We start from the raw sequence: 19,976 nt of genomic DNA, 5'->3' as shown, positions 1-19,976 counted from the left end.
AACTCAACAGAGAGGGAAATGAAAGTACGGTATGTGTCATTAGCAACCGCAGGTTTGCCTAACCCTCCTTCTTTTGACAGAGTCTCATTTAGCTCAGGGTGGTCTCAGACTGGCTAAGCAGCTGAGGATGACCTTGAACTCCTGAGCTTCCTGCCTCTACCTCCCAAGTGCTGGAATTACAGACTGAGCCACACACCCAGTCTTCATGGCTGCCTTATAAAAAAAATTCTTTTTTGGGGCCCCGAAAATGTGGGGGTTTTTTCCTGAATATTGAATCTGGGCTATAGAAAACTCAGATTCTTGTGGTTACACAGAGTGGCAGGGCTAGCATCTGAGCCTGGGGTCTCTTGCTGGAAGTGCACTACAACACCCAAAGTTTCCTGTTGGTGTCCTCTCAGCTTTGGCACGGTTCTGCGAAGAACTTCACATCATACCGTCTCCTTGACTACAGAACTCGCTTCCGGTACAGGACTCCTCAGAAGGTCTGCAGTCTGTCCCTTAGTGGGACACCAACTGAAGTGACTACATATTGCCGCTCCCAACGAGGAAAAGAGAGACCCTCTCTAATTTTAGATCAAAACACCATAAAAGGCAAAAAGTATTGTAGTAGTTACTCAGGAAAGGAGACACAAAATTACCATCTGGTTCAGCAACTCCACTTTTGGAGATAGTCACAAAAGAAGGGAAAGCGGAGCAGAAAGCAGTGTTTAAACCCTGCTACTCTCAATGGTTAAAAGTCGCAACATCTTCTCCAAGAAAGAGCTCATTAACTGGTTACCCAATACCAGATGGTAAGCTCTGAAAACACACATGTAAGTAACATTATACAGACTGTGCAGGCTGTACTTATTATTAGGAATATACATAGACAGATATAGATACACACATACATATACAAACGTTTGCATGTAACAACAGTTAATGAAAAAGAGGCCATGAATTTGAAAGAAAGCAGGAGGAGGGGATATGAGGGGATTTTGAGGGAGAAAGGGGAAGGAGAAAATGATGTAATTACATTATAATCTCAAAAAGTAAAGGAAATCATTCTTGGAGTTGGCAGCAGCCCCAATACCCATCAACAGATGGATGGAGAAATAAAATGTGGTCTGTACACACGGTTCAGTGTCATTTGGCCTTAGAGAATGGAGATGCTAGTGTGTGCTACAACATGGATGAAGTATGAGGACACAGTGCTAAGTGAGACAAGCCAGTGACTAAAGGACAGAAAATGCAGGACACCAGTCATAGGTGGCAGTGGTTATCAATTTCATTTAAGTAGAAGGCAGAAGGGCTTACTGTAGAAACACAGGCTAGACTACAGAATGGTGGGGTTTCAATTCCACCTCCCCCCACCCATTAAAAGTTTTGGGTTTCATGAATGAAGCTGTTTGATCCCCAGTACTGTGTAAACTGAACATGGTAATGCATGCCTATAACCACATGTGGTGGCAGGGTCAGGAATTTCAGGTAGTGCTACTTAGCAAGTTTGAAGCCAGCCTGGTCTCAGAAAGAAGAGAAGAAAGGGGGGAAGGAAGGAGCAGGGACAGGAAGACGCATGCCTGCAATTCTAGCACTCAGGCAAGAGTAAGGGAGGAGGCTTGGACATCCGAGTCCAACTTGAGATACATAGTAAAAACCTGTCTCAAATCCAGATTAGGCTGTTAGAGAGATGGCTCCGTGATGAAAAACCTTTGCTGCTCTCCCAAGGGACCAGAGCACCCATATCAGCAGTTCGCAACTCCCTGTAACTCCAGCTTCACACACAGATACACATCTGAACACATAACTAAATATTAATATATATTATATGTATATGGTAAAAGTGGGGCTGGGATGGAGTTCAGTGGTAGAGTCTTGGCTAGCACATTCAGGGCTTGTGTTCAACCCCAGTAATGGCAGAGTGAGAGAGAGAGAGAGAGAGAGAGAGAGAGAGAGAGAGAGAGAGAGACAGAGACAGAGACACAGAGAGAGAGAGAGTCTGCAGAGGAATATTGTTGTACATAAGCGTCCTTAATGGCACTGAACCCTACAGTGTGAAGTGGTTGAAGCAGTAACTTTTGTGTTTTGTTTATTTTACAATGACAACACTAGAACCTATGTTACCAAAGCACCCGGCTGGTGACAGTTGGCCCACTGGACAGGGAAGGCCTGTGCCTCGTCTTGTTCAGCTCACGCTTCAGGAATTTTAATGACCTGACGCTTCGGGGAGTTTTACATGAGCATCTTCCTGTGGAATAGTTTCTGCAAGTCATCTGGTGAGGGCAGAGCATAGAGACAGAGGGCCATAGTAGACACCTTATTCATCACTCTGAAAATATTCATAACAAACTTCTTGGAAGGGAAAGGCAGTCCTGGTTCTTCCGCATCTTCCCCTTTTCCTCCAGGCCTTCTCTCTTTCTCTCCAGCTCATATTTTATTTTCTCCTGGTAGCGCCGCCCCCCGGGCTGGTCTCTTCTGTTCCAGGTTCTTTGCAGATCAGTAATAATTTGTCTGGGTTCTCACCACTGTGCAGGGACTGTTTCAAGGAACCCAGGAAGCTATGAACTGGGAAATGCATTAAAGTATGCAGGCATTGTGTTTATTCTTCTTGTTATTATTAAGACGTTCCTCCGGGGAGACACCAACTCCACAGGGGCCATCTACCCTGAGTAAAACCAGAGAGATCTGTTTGCCTGGTTCCCACGGCTGACTCTGTGAACCTTTCTTGGTGCCTAGCCCTTCATTCCTGGGTCATTTGGGGGCCTGTGAGAACCCCATGCCTAGGAGTATTCGAGGGGAGCTGTCACCTGGCAGAAGAGTCCTGCTGCATGCGGAAGGAACAATCCTATGCTAAGAATCCACAAGTTATCACCGATTAGGGGCTCAATTGATGGGGAATTCGATGTGGGTTCCATCCCTCCCTTGCTGTGTCACGTGGCCCCCTCTCTGAGTCTGGTTACCTCAATCAGCATCAGAAGCTGATCCACTGCCCCTGGTGCTAACCAACAGTGTCTAAAACATCCACTGCTTTTCACTGCCATGCTAGGTGTTTGGAGAAGGACCATTTTCTAAGGGCAAACCTGGGGTGCAAAAGCTGGTTGAAGGAGGAGCATTCTCACTGTGCAGGGTGATACCCGGGGTGTGTTCCATCTGTGTAGAGTCCTTCGGGGTGACCTTGGGCAGCCTGAGCAGAACCTCTTGAATGTAGACTTGTTATAAAAAAAAAAAAAAAAAGTCCGGTCAGAGCTCTATGCCCTCCAAGCTTCCTTCCACTTCCACACGTACCAACAAGAAAAAGCCAGCCACGGGACTCGCTGAATTAATGAATCACTTCTCTTATCTATTTTTGCTGTTATCTAATTCTGAGAGGAAAGCTGGGAGCAGAGGGAGCCGGGAGGTGTAGCTCACAACGTCTCCCTCCCACCCGGCTGAAACAGGCTGGAATCTCTGGGCCCCCGAGGCTGATCTGTCCCTGAAAACTGGCCTCCAATAAGCCTGGAAGAGCTTTCTACCCCTGGGTGAGTCACCACCGAGTGGCCCTCCTGCCAGGGAAGGCCGGGAGGAGCAGTTGAGGGATGGAACCCATGGTGCATGGTGAAGAGCAACCTAGAGAAGGAGGGAAGGAAAGGCTTCGTTTCACTCCTGGGCACCCACCCAGGCTTGGTGGGGCGGGAGTTCTTCAGCTTTCGCCTAGAGGGGAACGAAAGAATTGTTTCAAGGACAATCTGCTGAGGCAGCTTCCTGTTTCTCTCTCTCTCTCTCTCTCTCTCTCTCTCTCTCTCTCTCTCTCTCCTTCCTATCGCTGTTATTCTTTCTTACATTTGGCTGGCATTTTAGCTTCTCTCTTTCCTGGTTCACTGCCAGAAACTGATATGATTGTGGGCTCCCCTAGGAAAAACGGAGAGAGTGAAGGCAGGCAGGCTGACCCAAAGCAGGTGTCACTGGGCCTTTGCTCCCTCCAGCACCAGATTTTACTGCTTTTCCCCGGGGCTACCGAGTCATCTTAAGGACCACCTTGGCGAACTCAGGCAAGCCCTTCCCAACCATGCCAGAGTTCTGCACTAATTGTATTGGGTTAGTCGGCAAATGGGTCTTTCTGGATTTGCACCCCATTTTCTTTGCTCAAGCACGCCAAGGGTCAGTCAACCACCATGTGGGTTTGAATTTTACTGATTCTGGGGTCGGACTTTATTGGGATAAAAGTGGGTCCTGCAGGTGTATGGAAGCAAGCATGTTTTCTCTTCCTGTTCGCTCTGCGCGGAGGGTGGGGGGGAGCCTTGGACTGTGTGTACTTTTGCAGCTGAGGCAAACTTCCGTCTCCTGCTTCTCAAGACCGAGGTGGTGGGTCTTGAGCGCTATTTGTAGCAGAAAAGCTGAGGAGAGGGCTCAATCCAAAAGAAAAGGAGTCAAGAAAAAGGAGGCAGTACTGTCAGGACCGACTTAGAAAAATGAAATCGGAGGGCATTGGAAGAGCTGCAAACAGCCCAGACAGGCAACTTAAGGCTGTCCAGACCTCCTCCCCTCGCTCAAAGGTTGACAACAAACATTTGCTTTGCGCATTTTTGATACTGCTGCCTTTGGTGTTCTTCTGACGTTGGGTAGGATTTCGTAGAAAGTGTCTAGGTTCCCCTGCACTGGTGCAGGACACAGCGCCGGAGCAAAGCAGAGGGTGGGATCTTATTCCTCAGCAGTCAGCCCAGCCCATCCCCAGCAGCTAGCGCCCACACCAGCAGTCAACTCAAAAGCTGCCTGGAAACTTAACACCTTCTCCTAGTCTGCATTCCCAACACCTCATTTCCTCTTATTCTCATTCCCCGCAAACTCTCCAAAACTAAAGGAAATTCTCAGATTAGCTAAGGAAAAGATTTAAAAAAAAATAGTATCTATAATGGACTGAAGGGAAGAGTTACTGTACAGGGTATCAAAAATTCTATGAATTCTGGTCACTCGGCTTCGTTGTCCACATTACTGGTATTGCTGCTTAGACGTCTCCAGTGGTTCATTTCTGCTATCTATATTTTAATAAATCAGTCTAGGGTAAACAGTATTTGAACGTTCCCATTTATAAGCTATTTTTTACGGGCTTATTGTCACCAGTTTCGTTCTTCTAAGGACGTGTTCTGAACATGATTTTTGTTATTTTGGATCAAATTTAAGAGGATCTTAAAGACGACTTTCTGTGATTGCCACGGAAGATATATTCAGGAGCTGTTCTTGGTCCCTGTTATGTCTGGGGGGGGGGGCAATCAAATACCCATTTCCAACGGCTTTCTGCCTAGTTCTGTTTGCACCGGAAGGGAAGTCCTGTTTAGCACCCGTGAAGTCTGGGGAGGTTCGGAGCTGAGAACTGCCCAGAGAAAGGGGTTCGGGGCTACAGCCATAAATCTCCAATTGTCTAAACACAACGCTAAGTGGAGATTCGAGGCAATTATCCCAATAATGGGGGAGGGGGCACTTTCACCTTCTTTATGTGGATCGAAAGTGCGCTGTGGGGACAAACCCGTGATGTCTTTAGGCCCGGAGGGTTCTCAACAGTCTCGGAAATTTGGATAGCTTTCTGTAGGTTCTGGGAAGGAAATTGAGGGAGATTTCTAGAAAGGCTTGAAAGGAGATGGGGGGGGGGGGTAGTAGGCGGGGGCGCCGCTGGACGCCCGGATCCCCGGTGATAAAGGCCCAGAGCAGATCTAAGGTCAACAAACCCAGCGGCGTCAGGCTTGGGCGGAGGGTAGGAAAGCTCAGAGTTGGGCGCCGGGGAGAACCTAGCTCCAGGCAGCCTGCTAAAAGAAAAGGAACCGGGGGCGTTTAGCTCTGAATCCGTTGCACCCGGAGAGGGAGTACGGGGCGCCGCTGGGAGAGGCGGCCTTGTCGAGTGTCAGTTTGCTGGTGGAAAGGCCCGCCCCACCCAGCGTGTACAAGCGGGTCCCCTTGTGTCACAAGGAGCCCTTGTGCAAACCCCGCCACCAGTTAGGCTTCCAAAGGATCAGAAAGTGACACCCTTTTAAAGGGAAGGGTGCAAAGTGAGGGGACCTCATTGCTCAGCACACATGAATGTCCCCAAGTGAGAGAAGTTAGTATCATTAATGTTGTCAAATCTATCCTTGTTACAAGGCGCTAGGCGGCTTACAAACACCTCTTGTATCCTTTTTTGGGTTGTTTTTCTCACTCCCGGTAGAAGTAGGAGAAAGATAGGATAAATATACCCAAAGTCAGCCTCAAGAGAGGCTTTGTCTAGTCACTAAGGGACTTCAGAGGAAGTCTCCGCTCGAGGAGATCACGAAGCCCGCAGGGAGCGTGGCCCTGGAGCCTGTAAATTGCTCTACTTGCCCCCGGGCTCCTGGGGTTCGTTTGACCTACCCACTGTGGGCCTGAGCTGTCAAGGCAAGCCAGGTGGCCAGGTGGCCAGGTGGCCAGGTGGCCCGAAGTGGCTCAGAGCAGGCTCTTCCGCTAGGTTTGGAGAATCCCCGCAAACGGGTTAACTTTCCCGCGTCTGGCTCACCACTTAGCTCTCCGTGGAAAATCCGAGGCCGGAATGCTTGGATTGCGTTTCTGGACCGTGGCAGCCCAAGTCACTTGGTTGGGGAAAGTGGCACACGAATGTGCCAAGGCTAGAGAATACTAGCGGGTCCGCTTCCTCACGTACAGAATTGGTGGGCTAGGGAGATCGGGCTACCCATAGGTTCCAACCAAGGTCACTCTTGTGACAGGCCTGGGCCGTCGTGCTTAACGCCTGAGACTCCTTAGCGGAACAAATCCAAAGGGCCGGATGACTTGGGACCACAAGGAGAGCGGGCATTGTGCCTGCTGCTTACGATGCCTCTCCGGAGTCGCTTGCGGTATTTAAGACCTCGCCTGTAGCCATAGCCATCGCAGTCTAAACGGAGAAACTCCTAGGAAGCCTAGGACCCATTTCTTTCTAGTTTACTACTGCCTGCGTGAAGACCCATTCAAAATGGCTCGGTGGTAGCCTGCTCCCACAGAAAGAAAAGGAGAGAACTGTACATTTAGAGGTGATGTAGGTCAATGGTAGAGCCAAACTCTCCCCTCAAAGTTATATGTGCCCCTAATTTGACTATTCTCAATACCCCTATGGAAAACATACAGTGGAGGGTCTTCGCCACCCCAGGCTCCAAGACGCTGTGCGCATTTTCATTCCCGTCTTTTCCCAGCCAAATGTGGAGCAATATTGAGGAAGTGAAGATAAAGATTTTAATACGAGGGTTCGGAGTGTCGGAGGAGGGTGGTGGGTGAGTGGCCAGAGAAAGTGGGCTTCAACTCAGTTCTTGGTTCCTGGCTTTGACAAATCCAGAGCAATCATTGAAAGTGTAAATTTCTTCAACTTCGGGGAGTCTGGTCCATCTGGGAAAGCCGCCGCATCCCTCTCTAGCACCAGCTCAAGGGAAGAAAGGACCATCTCCAGCCACTCCTCCTTCCACTCGCGTCCCGTATCTTACAAAACTCCATCTTAGAGAAATGCCCGGCAGAGCCAGGCTGAATGCTGGAGTGGTAGCGCAATCCCCCTACCCCGAAACCCCTAAGCAGCTAGCTGCACCACCGCGCACAAGGTTGTACTTGGGCTGGGTGGGCGCTGGCACTCCTCCCTTGACCCGACGCTGTGGTTTCTTTGCACCGGGAAAGGTGCCTCTAGCTCCGCGTCACAATTGTCATTCTTAGGGGTGTCTTTATTCCTGCTGTTGATCCCCTTGACTTGGTTTTCTCATTTCCATTTCACTCCGACCTCTACCTCCCCCCCCTCCACTCCCCCTCTCTCTTACTTTCTTACCTCTCCCCCGCCACGTTCTTCCCTACCCCCAATTCTCACTCTTCTCTTCTAACTCTGTTCTATAATTTTCCGGTTTCTTATTAATGAAAATTCTCTTCCCTCACTTGCCCCTCTTTTTTCTAATTTTGCTCCTTTTTACTCCCTGCCCATTACCTCCAAACACACTGGCTGCCATTAAATTTCCCTCAGGGACTTACTGGGCCTTTCCACTTCCAATGGGACACCATCCTTGCTCTTTCGAATACATTTGTCTTGTTCATTTTCATGAGTCACTCCCCTTGCATTGGGTGAATCAAAAGTCTTCCAATGGTGAATTGTTATTTCTGTTTTCATTTTTGAACACCAAACTCCATAGCAGCTAATTCGTTTGCCCTTGAGGAGTTTCTGAAGCCTCTACCTCTAAATAGCTATAAAAAAAATAATGTTTTTCCAAAGACCCCAAAGTAAGATTTTTTTCAAAGTGAACAGTAATATAAACCGAGGCCAGATGCTCTATCCTGACACAGTATTTATTATGGCTCCAGAAATTTAGCAGGAAAAAAACAGGCTGCAAGTGTAACTCCTTGGTCACCAGCTAAGATTGTATTTGCTTTCTGTTAAATCTCGGCGGTTCTATCAGAATAATGATAGAACAATTAGCTGTTCTTTGTAGATAAATAATGATTTTTGAGTGCCTATTGTTTGCTTTATGTAGGATTTGTTGTTAGATCACACATACATGAGGAACATTTTTTACAGAAGAGTCTTGATAATAGACGAATTGTCCTCTCAGAAACTGACTGGAGACAGAAAAATTAGCCTCTAAATCGAAAAAAGGAAATCTCTCTCTCTCTCTCTCTCTCTCTCTCTCTCTCTCTCTGTGTGTGTGTGTGTGTGTGTGTGTCTGTCTGTTTTTTGTTTTTTCGTTTTTGACACAGGGTCTCACTATGTAGCTTTGGCTGTCCTGGAACTCACTCTATAAACCAGGCTAGCCTCAAATTTACAAAAATTCTTTTGCCTCTGCCTCCCAAGTGCTGGGATTAAAGGTGCGCACTACCACCGCCCAAAAAAGGATTTTTTTCTCTTAAGAAGAAAACAAAAAAAAATCATTAACTCTTAAAAACAAATCTATAACAAACTTTAAAAAAAAACAAGATTATTAGCCAAGCATGGTGCCTCTCCTCTTAATCCCAGCACCAGGGAGACTGGAACAGCAACATCACCATGATTTTGAGGCCAGCCTGGGTTACAGATTAAGGACCATCCCTTCTCCAAAACAACAAAACCAAAAAGAAAGGAAAATCAATAACGGAGAGATATTTGACATAGGAAACTTGGGGGGTGGGGAAAGCCAACTGTGAGTATGAACACTGTGCCCTGTCTCATGATTTGAAACAGCAAAAACGAAGAAAGTTGGGCTCAATGCTGGTAGTCTTAGACCCGGCTTGGACAAAAACAGAAAGGGTTATGGGGGAGGGGCGTCTCAAAGCATTTCTGGACCCTTAATGTTGAGAACAGAATCTAGAATCTAAGAGTTTCTATCTTCCGCCCGAAATCCCACTAACAGCAGCGACCCACCTGACCAGGAACTACTCAGGGATGGGGAAGACTTGAGATTTGGGGGAAGTGAAAGAGCCTTGATGTTCGGCACTTTCTTAGCAAACTCTCTGGGTTTTGTGCCTTCCTGGTTCCCCAGCTTTCGACCACCACCACCACCACCGCTGGGGTTTACTTCAACTGTGATAACGGAAGGGCTGCTATCTAATCTGGTCAGCAGCAAGAACAATCCATTAGCCCTCAGTATTTAGCATTTATCCGGGATGGGGGGGGGGATGGAGAAAACTGTGCTTCTGGGTCCTACTGCATGCAGCTGGAGTTGTGCCATTGGGGATGGGGAAATGAATGAAACTAAAACTCACCAATGAGATGGTGTGTCCTGATACTGGATAAATGATGTTTCCGCCCATTGCCATACCTCTTTGAGTTGGAGAGACAGCTTTTCTTTTAAAGAGATCTGTATGCTTTTACATTCTTACTTAACTAAACATCCTAAAGACACCTTAAAATTCCATTTTTCAGCAGTGTTCCTTGAGACCGCAGAGTCATAAGTCCATCCACCCATTCACTCGTTCACTCATTTAGCAAACATTTGTGAAGCTTTACCCGGTGCCAGACATTGTGCCTTGTACTGACAGGCTAAGTTATTTGCCTAAGATGAGGGTTATGCTGACGACTGGGGTGGGACCCTAAATCAACTATTGCAATCCCATGACTGTTTCTCTCCCCCAACGCATACAAATCAGAGACGTGGGGAGTGGAGAAGGTTCCACAGGTTATCTGGTCCAGTCTTCCATTCAATGCAGGAATCCCCTCCCCAAACCGCTGCTGATCAGACCCCTGCCTCTGCCCTCCACCAGAGCAGGGAGCTAAGAGCCGCCTTCTGGGAGTCCCCTTTGAAAGAATCCCAGCAGTCCAAGGTCCTCAGCAAGATCTAGGCTTGTTCTTGCCTAAGTTCAGAGTGCCAACCCCTTTCTGCTCCTGTGACTCTGCATCTTGGCGACTTGTACCCCAAGAGCCAGAGGTTACTAATTCTCCTGCCCAAGCGCCATTGCTCTCCTTCTGTTCTGGAAACGGAAATTCCTGGGATGTTGGCACTGCCCCCCTTGAAACTTGAAAACACGATGGACCTTGGCCAAGCTGCTTTTCTTCAGTACCCACAGGAGATGTATGCTGCCAGGTTAGATAAAACTCTGGGCAGTGGTCAAACAACATCCAGCACCTGGATTCTAAACCCAATACACAACTCAGAGTGACAAGCTGAGTGACCTTCGAGAAGTTCTTTCTGTAGCATATTCTAGAAATAAACTGCATGAATGCTCTCGGTAGCTGAGCCTGCCACCTTTTGCCAAGATAAAAGTGATCTCCATAAGTTGTCTGATGTCACAGAAAGCAATTCATGGACACAAGGAACTTTCTGGAAGTTTTCTCATCACTTTCCTGGCTGATAATCCTAGGAAAATTATCCAAAATGTCTGTGCTTCAGTTCCCTGTGTTTTAGAGTCCCTCCCCAAACCAGAGCCTGCAGACAAGCCTCCAGGTCCCTAGTTGATACAGTAAAAGCGTTCAGCTGGACATTAGTAGCTTCCATGTCTTTCTTTCTCTCTCTATTTTGTCTTTTTTCTCTAAACTTAAGACTCACAAACTCTTCAGATATCAAATATGCTTAATAAGAAGTGGACATTTTCCTAAATCAATGACTATATCTTTAGCTATCTTATCGGGAGCTGAGTGCCATGGGAAGCGCTGTGTCAGCTGTGGCTATAGGCTTTTGGAAGGCTACCGGTTAGTCTCCATGCAAATCCCTGTGATTCTGTGCCGCATATTTTTCCACCAGAAGACATGCACCCTAAGGAATTGCTGAGAGTCCTATGAGAAAAATGCATTAATAACTAAATCTTAGGACTTGGCAGTCACACCTCAGAAGTGTAGTTAGCAAAACAAAAATTGATAGCAACCTGCGCTGTAAACAGAATTTATTTTATAAGTGACTAAATTCATAATGTGGTTATCGCTATATTTTTTTAAATTTTTCATTACATAGCAAAGTCTCATGGGAGCTTATTTTTATAATTTTCTGATTATTTGCTAGCCATGATATTCCAACCCTGGGCCTCCTTCAGGCCAACTATGTGCTTAACCACTGAGCCCTACTTTTAAATTAAAATGGATTGGGAACCACTCTTTAGAATGTAAAACTCCCTTGAGAAGACAGAATGAATTAGAATGTTCTTAATGGTTCTTTCTACAGGAGGGGTTAAGAGTAGGGTTTTCTGTTGTTATGCTTTTTGTATTTTCAAATGAGAATAATAGACGTGTGCTTATTTCAAATTTGAAAGAAAAAAACTGTTTTAGAAGAAATGGGTCAGGCTTCCTTAGATCTTTATGACTTAGCCAAGTGGTGGTGGAGCATGTCTTTATCCCAGAGCAGAGAGGCAGGCAGATTTCTGTGAGTTTGAGGCCAGTCTGGTCTACAGAGTAAGTCCCTGGACAGCCAAGGCTACACAGAGAAACTCTACCTTAGGGGGAATAATTTTAAAAAGATCCTTGGGGCTGTTTTCAGGACAAAGGCTATATGGGCCCCCAACTCAACGTGGTCAGATTATAAAATAGTCCCAGAGACTTCCTGCCTGCTGAGGTTCCTGCCAGAAGGGATGATTGCTTCAGAGGCCTCCCTCCCCCTCTGGGGAGGCCCAGTCCTCTAGACAGTTGAGAATCTCTGCTACAGCCTTGAGTTTCTGAAACCGAAATCCCTCTGTCCTGGTTACTGTTCCTTGGACTCATACTCCCTTTGCTGGCAGGAAGATTTGGGGATGCCGAGCCAGGTGCTGGGCCAGCTGGGAAGTCAAGCTGATTAGCCCAGCCTGGGAAGTGGTGGAGGATGTATTGGGGGTTGAGGGAAGGTTAAACTTTGAGCCTGGGCCAAGAGGCCAGGGATGTTCAGAAAGGAAGGCCTTGGTGAAGACCAGAGAATTACAGCCAGAACTTCAGAGACCAAAAACACTTCAGGGTAACTAAGCGCCAGGTGCCACCAGGTGCCTTTCTTTTCTGACTTTGAAATCTCTTAGCAATTTCCAGAGGCCAGCAGTCCTCTCCCTCTGCAAGCAAAATGTGTGTGTGTGTGGGGGGGGGGGGTTAACAAAAAGAATGAGCAAAGGAAATCCCACCAAAAAAAAAAAAATGGCAGTGTGATCCTGCGGAAACTAAAAAAGCCTCAAAAGATCACGTGCTGTTTGCTATGTCAAAGTAACATGTGTAGTGGGTGGAAACACAAGCCACAGGTACTACCCCTATCCCTGACTCTTTAACTAGTATGGTGATGACCAGGCTGTGCCATGTACTTGCGCGGGCTGTGAATGACACTTGGATCATCTTTCTCCAAGTTTTCAACTTTTTTTTTTTTTTTTTTTTTTTTTGTAACTTCAGGATCAGCCAGTGGCTAGATGGTTCCTACAAACTGCAGAATTTTAGGTTTCTGTGGTGTGGTTTTGACCCTATCTCTGTTCTAACACTTCCCATCTCTGCTAAGGTAAGCAAGACCCAGCCAGACTATAGCCATCATGAGTCCCCTTTCCGGAGTCAAAATGGAGGGGGCAAGATCCAGAAGCTTTTGCTGACAGTCCCAAATTTGTAAGCAGCCAATTCTATCCTATATTTACAAAAAGAACCAAACCCATAGCAAGAAGCATTTGTATGACGCTGCAATGCAACATGAAATACCATGAAGCAAGAAGAGCTAGGTTGGCAGGTCTTCTATCTCCCTGGCCCTTGGAAAACAGACTAATCAACCACCTCATTCCTATAGCTGGTGTTGCTGAGTCTGTGAGTCAGTGTGGACCCTGACTGCTACTACAGTACCACCAGTATTTCCAGAAGTGTCTCTTCAGCCCAGGTTTTTTATTAAACAACCATCGACCTCAGGGAAACTGCCTAGGCACCCAATCTTTACGTGAAAATAAAATCATTTTCATTTGTAATCATGGAGAACAGGGGACTTCTAAAAAGCCCTTTCCCCTGCTCTGCTTCAAGTGCTAAATCCCACGGTACTAGCCCCCTCATCTCTGCATTGAGAATGGTATTGACGTTTTTTAGCGTATCCAAGTACTTTCAGGAATGTATTATATTTGCCCCTCCCAGCAGCCCTCTGGAGTAATCAGTGTGGGTATTACTGTGATGGTTGAGGAAACTGAGACTCGGAGTTGTCCTGCCGAAGGTCACATCACTAATAAGTAACAGAATTAAACTCTAATGCTTGCTTTAACTACCCCAAACGGCTTCCCCACCCTCCATGATGCCTGAGATCAGATGGCCCTTATCAACTGCTTTGTAATTGCTCTAATAGGGGTTATCAGGATCCCTTATTTTGCCTATCCCAAAATCAGGGAGTTAAAGAGTAGCAATAGCACAGTTCTAGGCTCCTAGGGCTGGTAGAGCCCTTCCCCGACCCACCCTTTTCACAGGTGTGGCCCAGAGGGGTTAAAGTGATCATCTGTCAAAGGTCAGTTATGTGTAAGAAGAGAATGACCAATGTCATTTTAAAAAATTAGCTAAAAGAACTGCCTACCAAGCCCATTTTTATGGCTTATTTTAAGCAAGTTAATGAATATACCAGGCACAGCTTTAACCCACACTGAGCAAATGCTGACACTCGTTTATAGATTGAGCAGATAAGTAGCAATAAGGAATTATTCGTCTCCCATTTATCATCCAGCCTCTGCAAGTACAAGTTATAAAGTGAAGCAAATAGCAGTTTCAGACCCCACACATGTGAGGACAGAACGGCTAAAAATTGTGTGGTCTACAAAGTTGTGCATTTAGAGAGTGTCTGGGCCCCAGGTCACACGGGGCAAGAAAAAGGAAAATATTCAGGGGATTTATATGCATTTCACAAACAGGCTGTAAAAATTAATCTCTTGGGGAGCATGTGCCATGTCGTACATGTGGAGGTTGGAGGTCACCTTCAAAGGGGCAGTTCTTGCTTCTCACTATGTGGGTTCTGAATATGGAGCTCAGACCCTCGGACTTGGCAGCGAGTGTCTTTACCAGTTAAGCCATCTTGCCAGCCCAGGCGTGTTTTGTGATTCTTATAGAGTTCAATATTTGGTTTTCATATGAATTCAGTCACTAATTCATTCTTCAAAGTACTATTGAGCACCTACTACATGAAGAGCACTGTGGGGAATTACATTATTAATCACCAACTATTTCTAATACCTTTTAAATTCAATGGGGTGGAAGGTATACAAATGTGCACACCTGAATCTCATTCCCATGAGCTTTTGGGATGAACAGCTTGTATAATGGGTCAACTGGAGTCAGAGTGTGCCTGGGAATGACTAGAAAGAAAGAAAAGGCTGTCTGTCAAGTCTAATGGAGACACGGCCTTGTTACAAGTCTTCTGTCCCCAAAAAATGAAGTATGAAGGGGGGTTACGTGACATCAGAGCTAGAAATGAAACCGCGAATTGATAGCCTCAACCCTAATCCCAAAGGCCATGAAACACCAACAGCCTGGAAGACAGCGGATGGAATTTGTCCAATCATTATTATCACATTTGGGGCATATGTTGAAAAACGAGTAAATCAAAAGACAATACACTTGTTGGGGGGGGGGAGCACTGGTGAATTTGCACGCGCTATTCAGAAAACTGGTCTGCCTTTTTATTTATTAATTTCTTTATCAGTCCCAGTTCACCAATAGTAGACCTCAAGCCCAAAGTTCATCATCAATAGCAGAGCAGCCACAAATCTAGTAAGTGACTTAGCTCCCAGCAGCCATGAGACCCCACATCAAGACACCACCACGTAACTCTGTTCGCTTGCCCAGTGTCTGGCCTATGTGTTCAGATACATGACCACTGACTCTACTGGAAAGAGAACAGGGGAAATGTTTGCTCAAAACCCCAGACTCACTTGGCTCAGCAAATTCAAGTAACTTACACAGAGGGTGAAAATACAAGTGCGTGCTAGTATCCCTTGGGCCTGTCTCAGGCCACACAGGACACTGTGTCACCTGTGGATCAACAATGAGAAGGGGAACAAGGCGGGTCCAGATGCCTGGGCGCTAATGACTTCCCTGCACCCATTTTCTTTATTGCGAGCCTTGGAACATGTATTAATCCACAGGACTATTGGAAGCTAATCTAGGAATATAATACAGGTCTGATTTTGGAATGGCTTGAACTCAGTCTAAGGTGGGCATAGGATGCTCATGAATCTTTATCAAGTCATCAAACCTCTACCTGCCCAGAAGCTCCATGACTGACTGGGCCAGCTCTTTGAAAGGGATGAAAGCTAAACCAGGTTCCCTGGACTTCAGGCCCATGTTCCAGAAGCCAGAGCTGCCCTCCTACCTTAGAGGTTACATAAAAGTGAAGAATATTTGCTCTTTGGATGCTGAAATGAAAAAGCAAGTTGATGACCACGCCAAGATCCCTAGTTTTGGCCAGCAACAGTCCTAGCTATGGTACCAAAAAAGTCAGTGACTGAGGAAAATCTTTAGGCCCACACGGGCCCCAACAAGTCTGCAGTCCTCTCTCTGTGCTATTTACATCATTGGGATTGGACAGAGCTCCACAGTAAGGCTGGAGAGGCTGGCTCAGAACTGATAAGTGGGCCAAAGGTACCTGGTGCCATGGTTACCACTAACAGGGGACTCTGGCTATGGTGCTGATGAGGCATCATGTGGCAGTGTCCCTACAAGAGCCTCTCTGAGATATCACACAATGAAAGAGACCATTATGCAACTGTTTCTGTTACACCCTTGACCGTGTGTAAGAGGAAGATTTGCACAGCATAGAGGTCGGTTGTAACCTCCAATTTTCTGAATTAATTAATTCCGGGTTGCATGGACCTAAGGAAGGCTGGTTTCAAATTCATTATGTAGCTGGGGATGATCTTGAACTTGTGATCCTTTTAAATGCTGGGATCACAGAGCCTCACCCCCACCCCCACCACACACACAGTTTGTATTTGCCTAGTGGCCTTGGAGGTCAGAAGAAGACTTTGAGTGACAGATTGCTGAGAACCACCATGTAGGTTCTGGCAACGGAACCTGGGTCTTCTGCAAAAGCAGCCAGTGCTTTGAACCACTGAATCATCTCTCCAGCCCCTAATTCAACATAAAAACAACAACAAAAGCTACTACATGTTAGACGCTATGGGAGATAGGTAGGATCTCCCCCCCCCCCCCCATAAGGAGACTAAAACTTAGGAGAGAGGTGTCCACATACAATTAGGTGTGGAAAAGGTAAAGAAATACAATGCTTTAAAGGTTGTGAAAACACAGGCAGAGGGAGGTTGACTCCGGAATGGGGGTGGCAATTTTAAAAAGAGGTGATACACTTCCCTCCTGTATCCCTCACAATATTGATACACTGCTCCATAAAGCAGTGTCTGGGCACTGGGATCAACCCACTTGAGTTTTGATCTTAATCTTGGTTTTGCTCATACTAAACTGGACAAGGTACTGGGTAGCTATGGCTGTCCATCTCTTTTGCTAATAGACTGGGAAAACAGACTGGGTAGAGTAAGGTGGCTCAGACACACACTTGCAACATGCAGGGAATAGAGTAACAGCCAAGTTAGCCATTACTCAATGAATGTTCACCCAGGGAACGGTTAAAAGTTTCACCTGCAGTTCAAGCCTTTTACCAAACACATTCAAATGGGCCCGCATTTACAGTTTCCTTTATTTTTGTCTTATGTATATGGGTATTTTGCTTGCGTGTGTATGTGTGCACCATATATGTGCATTGTCTACAGAGTCCTAGAAGAGGGTGTTGGATCCCTTGGGACTGGAGTGAGTTAGCTGTGACCTGCCAAATAGCTTCTGGGAATCGAACCCAGGTCCTCTGGAAGAGTAGCCAGTGCTCTTAACCACTGAGCCATCTGTTCAGTCCCTCTCCCTTTTGCTTTTGTTCCTTTTTTTTTCCTTTTCTTTTTTTTTTTTTTTTTGAGACAGGAACTTTCTGTGTGTCCCTGGCTGTCCTGGAGCTCACCGACACACACACACACACACACACACACATGCCCGCCTCATCCTGCTGAGCCCTGGGATTAAAAGCATGCACCCCTATTCTGGGCTAGGCCTCCCATGTCAGGTTCATCATAGAACACATTATCTACCGTTAAGACTGAGTTGGACCTTAATGGCTAGGTGTTCCCCCACTATGCATTATGTGGGACTAAGAGTGTGTTCCTGGAGATGGACAGTGGTGGTCTTTAATCCTGAGAGGCAGAAGCAGATGGATATCTGAGTTCCAGGGTCTGCATAGAGAAACCGCGGGGGAGGGGAGGTGGAATGTATCCCTGGTACAGAGTCACTTGACTGGTTGGCAGAAGAGTAAAATTTGGCGAAATCATTTTGTGGAGCTCAAAGTCACAGAATGTTGGTGTGTGACGGAGATGACTTCCTGTGACGTCACACTCACCTGGTGACAATGCCAGAAGCCACCCAGGAATCTGAAGTCCCAGACCACCAGTTGCTGCGTCCCTGCTGTCCCTCATCTATTTCTACCAGTGCCTGGGGCCACAGCAATGGAGTTAGGAGAAGGTGTCTTTCCTCCTTCTTTTCTCCGGTCCCAAAGAAAAGTTTTCTAGTTCTTGGGTCGCACTTCCTTTTTCACAGCTGTCTAGGAATTTGAGGTGGGTGCTGGGGGGGGGGGGGGCGAGCATCAGCGCTGTTTCTGCATTAGTTCGCCTCAACTGAAAGTGCTTGGCAAGACATGTTCGTGCTCCACTGTTCCCACAGAGAAGGTGCTCCCAGGGCGCGGGTGGGAGGCTTTCCATAGAAAACCCTGGACAGGTAAAGCCCGCAGGAGCTGGGGCGACTGGCTCTCCAGTCTGTTGTACTTCAGATTGTAAACAGTCAGAAAGCCTTCTTCTCCATCCAAAGGCCAAAGGAAGAAAAAACCTGAGCTAGCAAATATGGAGGAGGGCGCAGCCTGAGGCAATCGGTAGACAATGAACTGGGTACCGAAGGGACCTTGCTGTCTTCACCTGCGAAACGACTTAGCTTTAGTTACCGGGCCATCTTATCTGTCATCTGTCGCTGTAGTCACACGCATGAGCTGGATATTATAGTCGTTTGAGTTGCGATCGGAGGACTGGGCACTCAACGCCGCGGAGTCCGCCTTGACCGTGAGCGGCGCTGCGGAGCGGTAAGGGCCGAGGACCGGGCGCACTGGGCCGGGAAGGAAGCACGGCCGGCGAGCGGGGCGCCAGGCTCGGCCTCCAGCGCCCTCGAGCAGGGCCGGGGCGCGCCAGTGGGGCGCTGGCGGCGGCCGGGGGCTGACCTCGAGCGCCGGCGAGTCTGCGCCCTCCCACCGGCCCGCGCTCGCCTCCCGCCGCCTCGGGTTAGGCGGCGGCGGTCAGCGCGCACCTCATCAATAAGACCTGACAGGCCGCCGGCTCCGCGGCCATCCATCAAGCCCGGGCAGCGGGTACATGGGGGCGGGAGCCCGGGCCTACCCGAGGCTCGCTGCTCCGTGCTCACGCCACCGGGTGGCAGGCAGAACTCTCCTCTCCAGCAGAATACTTACATTTCATTGGGTTCCCCAGGTCTTAAAGATGTGTCAGCATGAGGCCCTGCACTGCTCAGGCGGGGAAACAGAGGCTAGACTGGCTGCTGGCACACCTTGGGCCTCACAACCATGCTATGATGAAAACCTGGGTCGAGCCTCTGGCACTTCACCCCGGCATCTAGATCCTGCAGCATCCACGCTGGTACAGTCGTGCCCCACGTATGACAAATGGAATAGGCTAAGTGGAGCTGTCAATAAAACGCCTACACATTAAAAATAATAAACTTCTGGAACTCGAGGTGTAGCTGAGTTGGTAGAGAGCCTTGCTTAGCAAACCTGAGGCACTGGATTGTATCTACTTTGCCCCATACACTAGCCACGATGGTCTTGGGCAGTGGAGGCAGGGGGATCAGAATTTTAGTCATTCTCCATTTTCAGCTACACAGGTCCGTCTTCTAAGCTAGCCTGGATTACTTGAAGCTCAATCTCAAGAGGGAAGGGGAGCTCCTTGAATTTATTATTTCCAGTTTCACACTCCTTTTCTCCCAAGAAGGGAACATGCTAGCCCCTCATTTATCCGTTCCTTATTCTAATAACCGGACTCACAAGAAGAGGTCTATGGTAGAGACTTGAGTTTGTAGTCACACCTACAGAGTTTGCCTAGCACAAAGCAAGCGGATCTTGTAAGGGAATTGTTACCATGCAGCTTTGTGGTAGAGAGGGACTTGATACCTTGTGCTTAGCCTCACCCCACCCCAAGGAGGCTCACAACACAGTCTTGATTTATTCAGGCCTTCCTAGGGTGGGTAGAAGCTGGTGTGGCCCCACAAGCAGCCCTTCCTTTTCTCCCTTCCCAAACTGTGGCTGGGCCAAGGTGCTCCAGCTGCAAACCCCAGCATCCATTTCACCCCCTCACTCCTTGCTTTCCCACCTCACTTTTTTATTTTCCTACTGTTTCATGAGCAACCCCCAGAGGCTTGGACAAGGTTACCCTAGGCAATGAACAGACCAGGCCAGACCGCTTCAAGTTGAACAGGAAACACATTGTTTTTTAAGGGGGTGGGGCTTGGGTTGTTTGTGTGTGATTCCTCCTACACTTCACCTGAGTGTGACAGCAGTGACAAGGCCTGAGAGCACAGGCAAGGGCAGGATGCTGTC

At 47.5% G+C, this 19,976-nt stretch overlaps 1 protein-coding gene across 1 annotated transcript in view; it reads left to right on the top strand.

Annotated features, from left to right (window-relative positions):
• Positions 1-3,424: 3,424 nt before the first annotated feature.
• Gata4 (GATA binding protein 4) overlaps positions 3,425-19,976 on the top strand; it is a 69,140-nt gene continuing 52,588 nt past the window's right edge. Inside the window, exon 1 of the mRNA XM_041671560.1 lies at positions 3,425-3,497. The gene's annotated coding sequence lies outside the window, so the exon portion shown is untranslated. The remainder of the gene's footprint in view (positions 3,498-19,976) is intronic.

Source organism: Microtus oregoni, unplaced genomic scaffold, assembly GCF_018167655.1.
Source record: "Microtus oregoni isolate MIOR12 unplaced genomic scaffold, Mior012 000001F_ref0000356, whole genome shotgun sequence".
Lineage (NCBI taxonomy): Eukaryota > Metazoa > Chordata > Mammalia > Rodentia > Cricetidae > Microtus > Microtus oregoni.
This window is presented reverse-complemented; position numbering and strand designations above follow the sequence as displayed.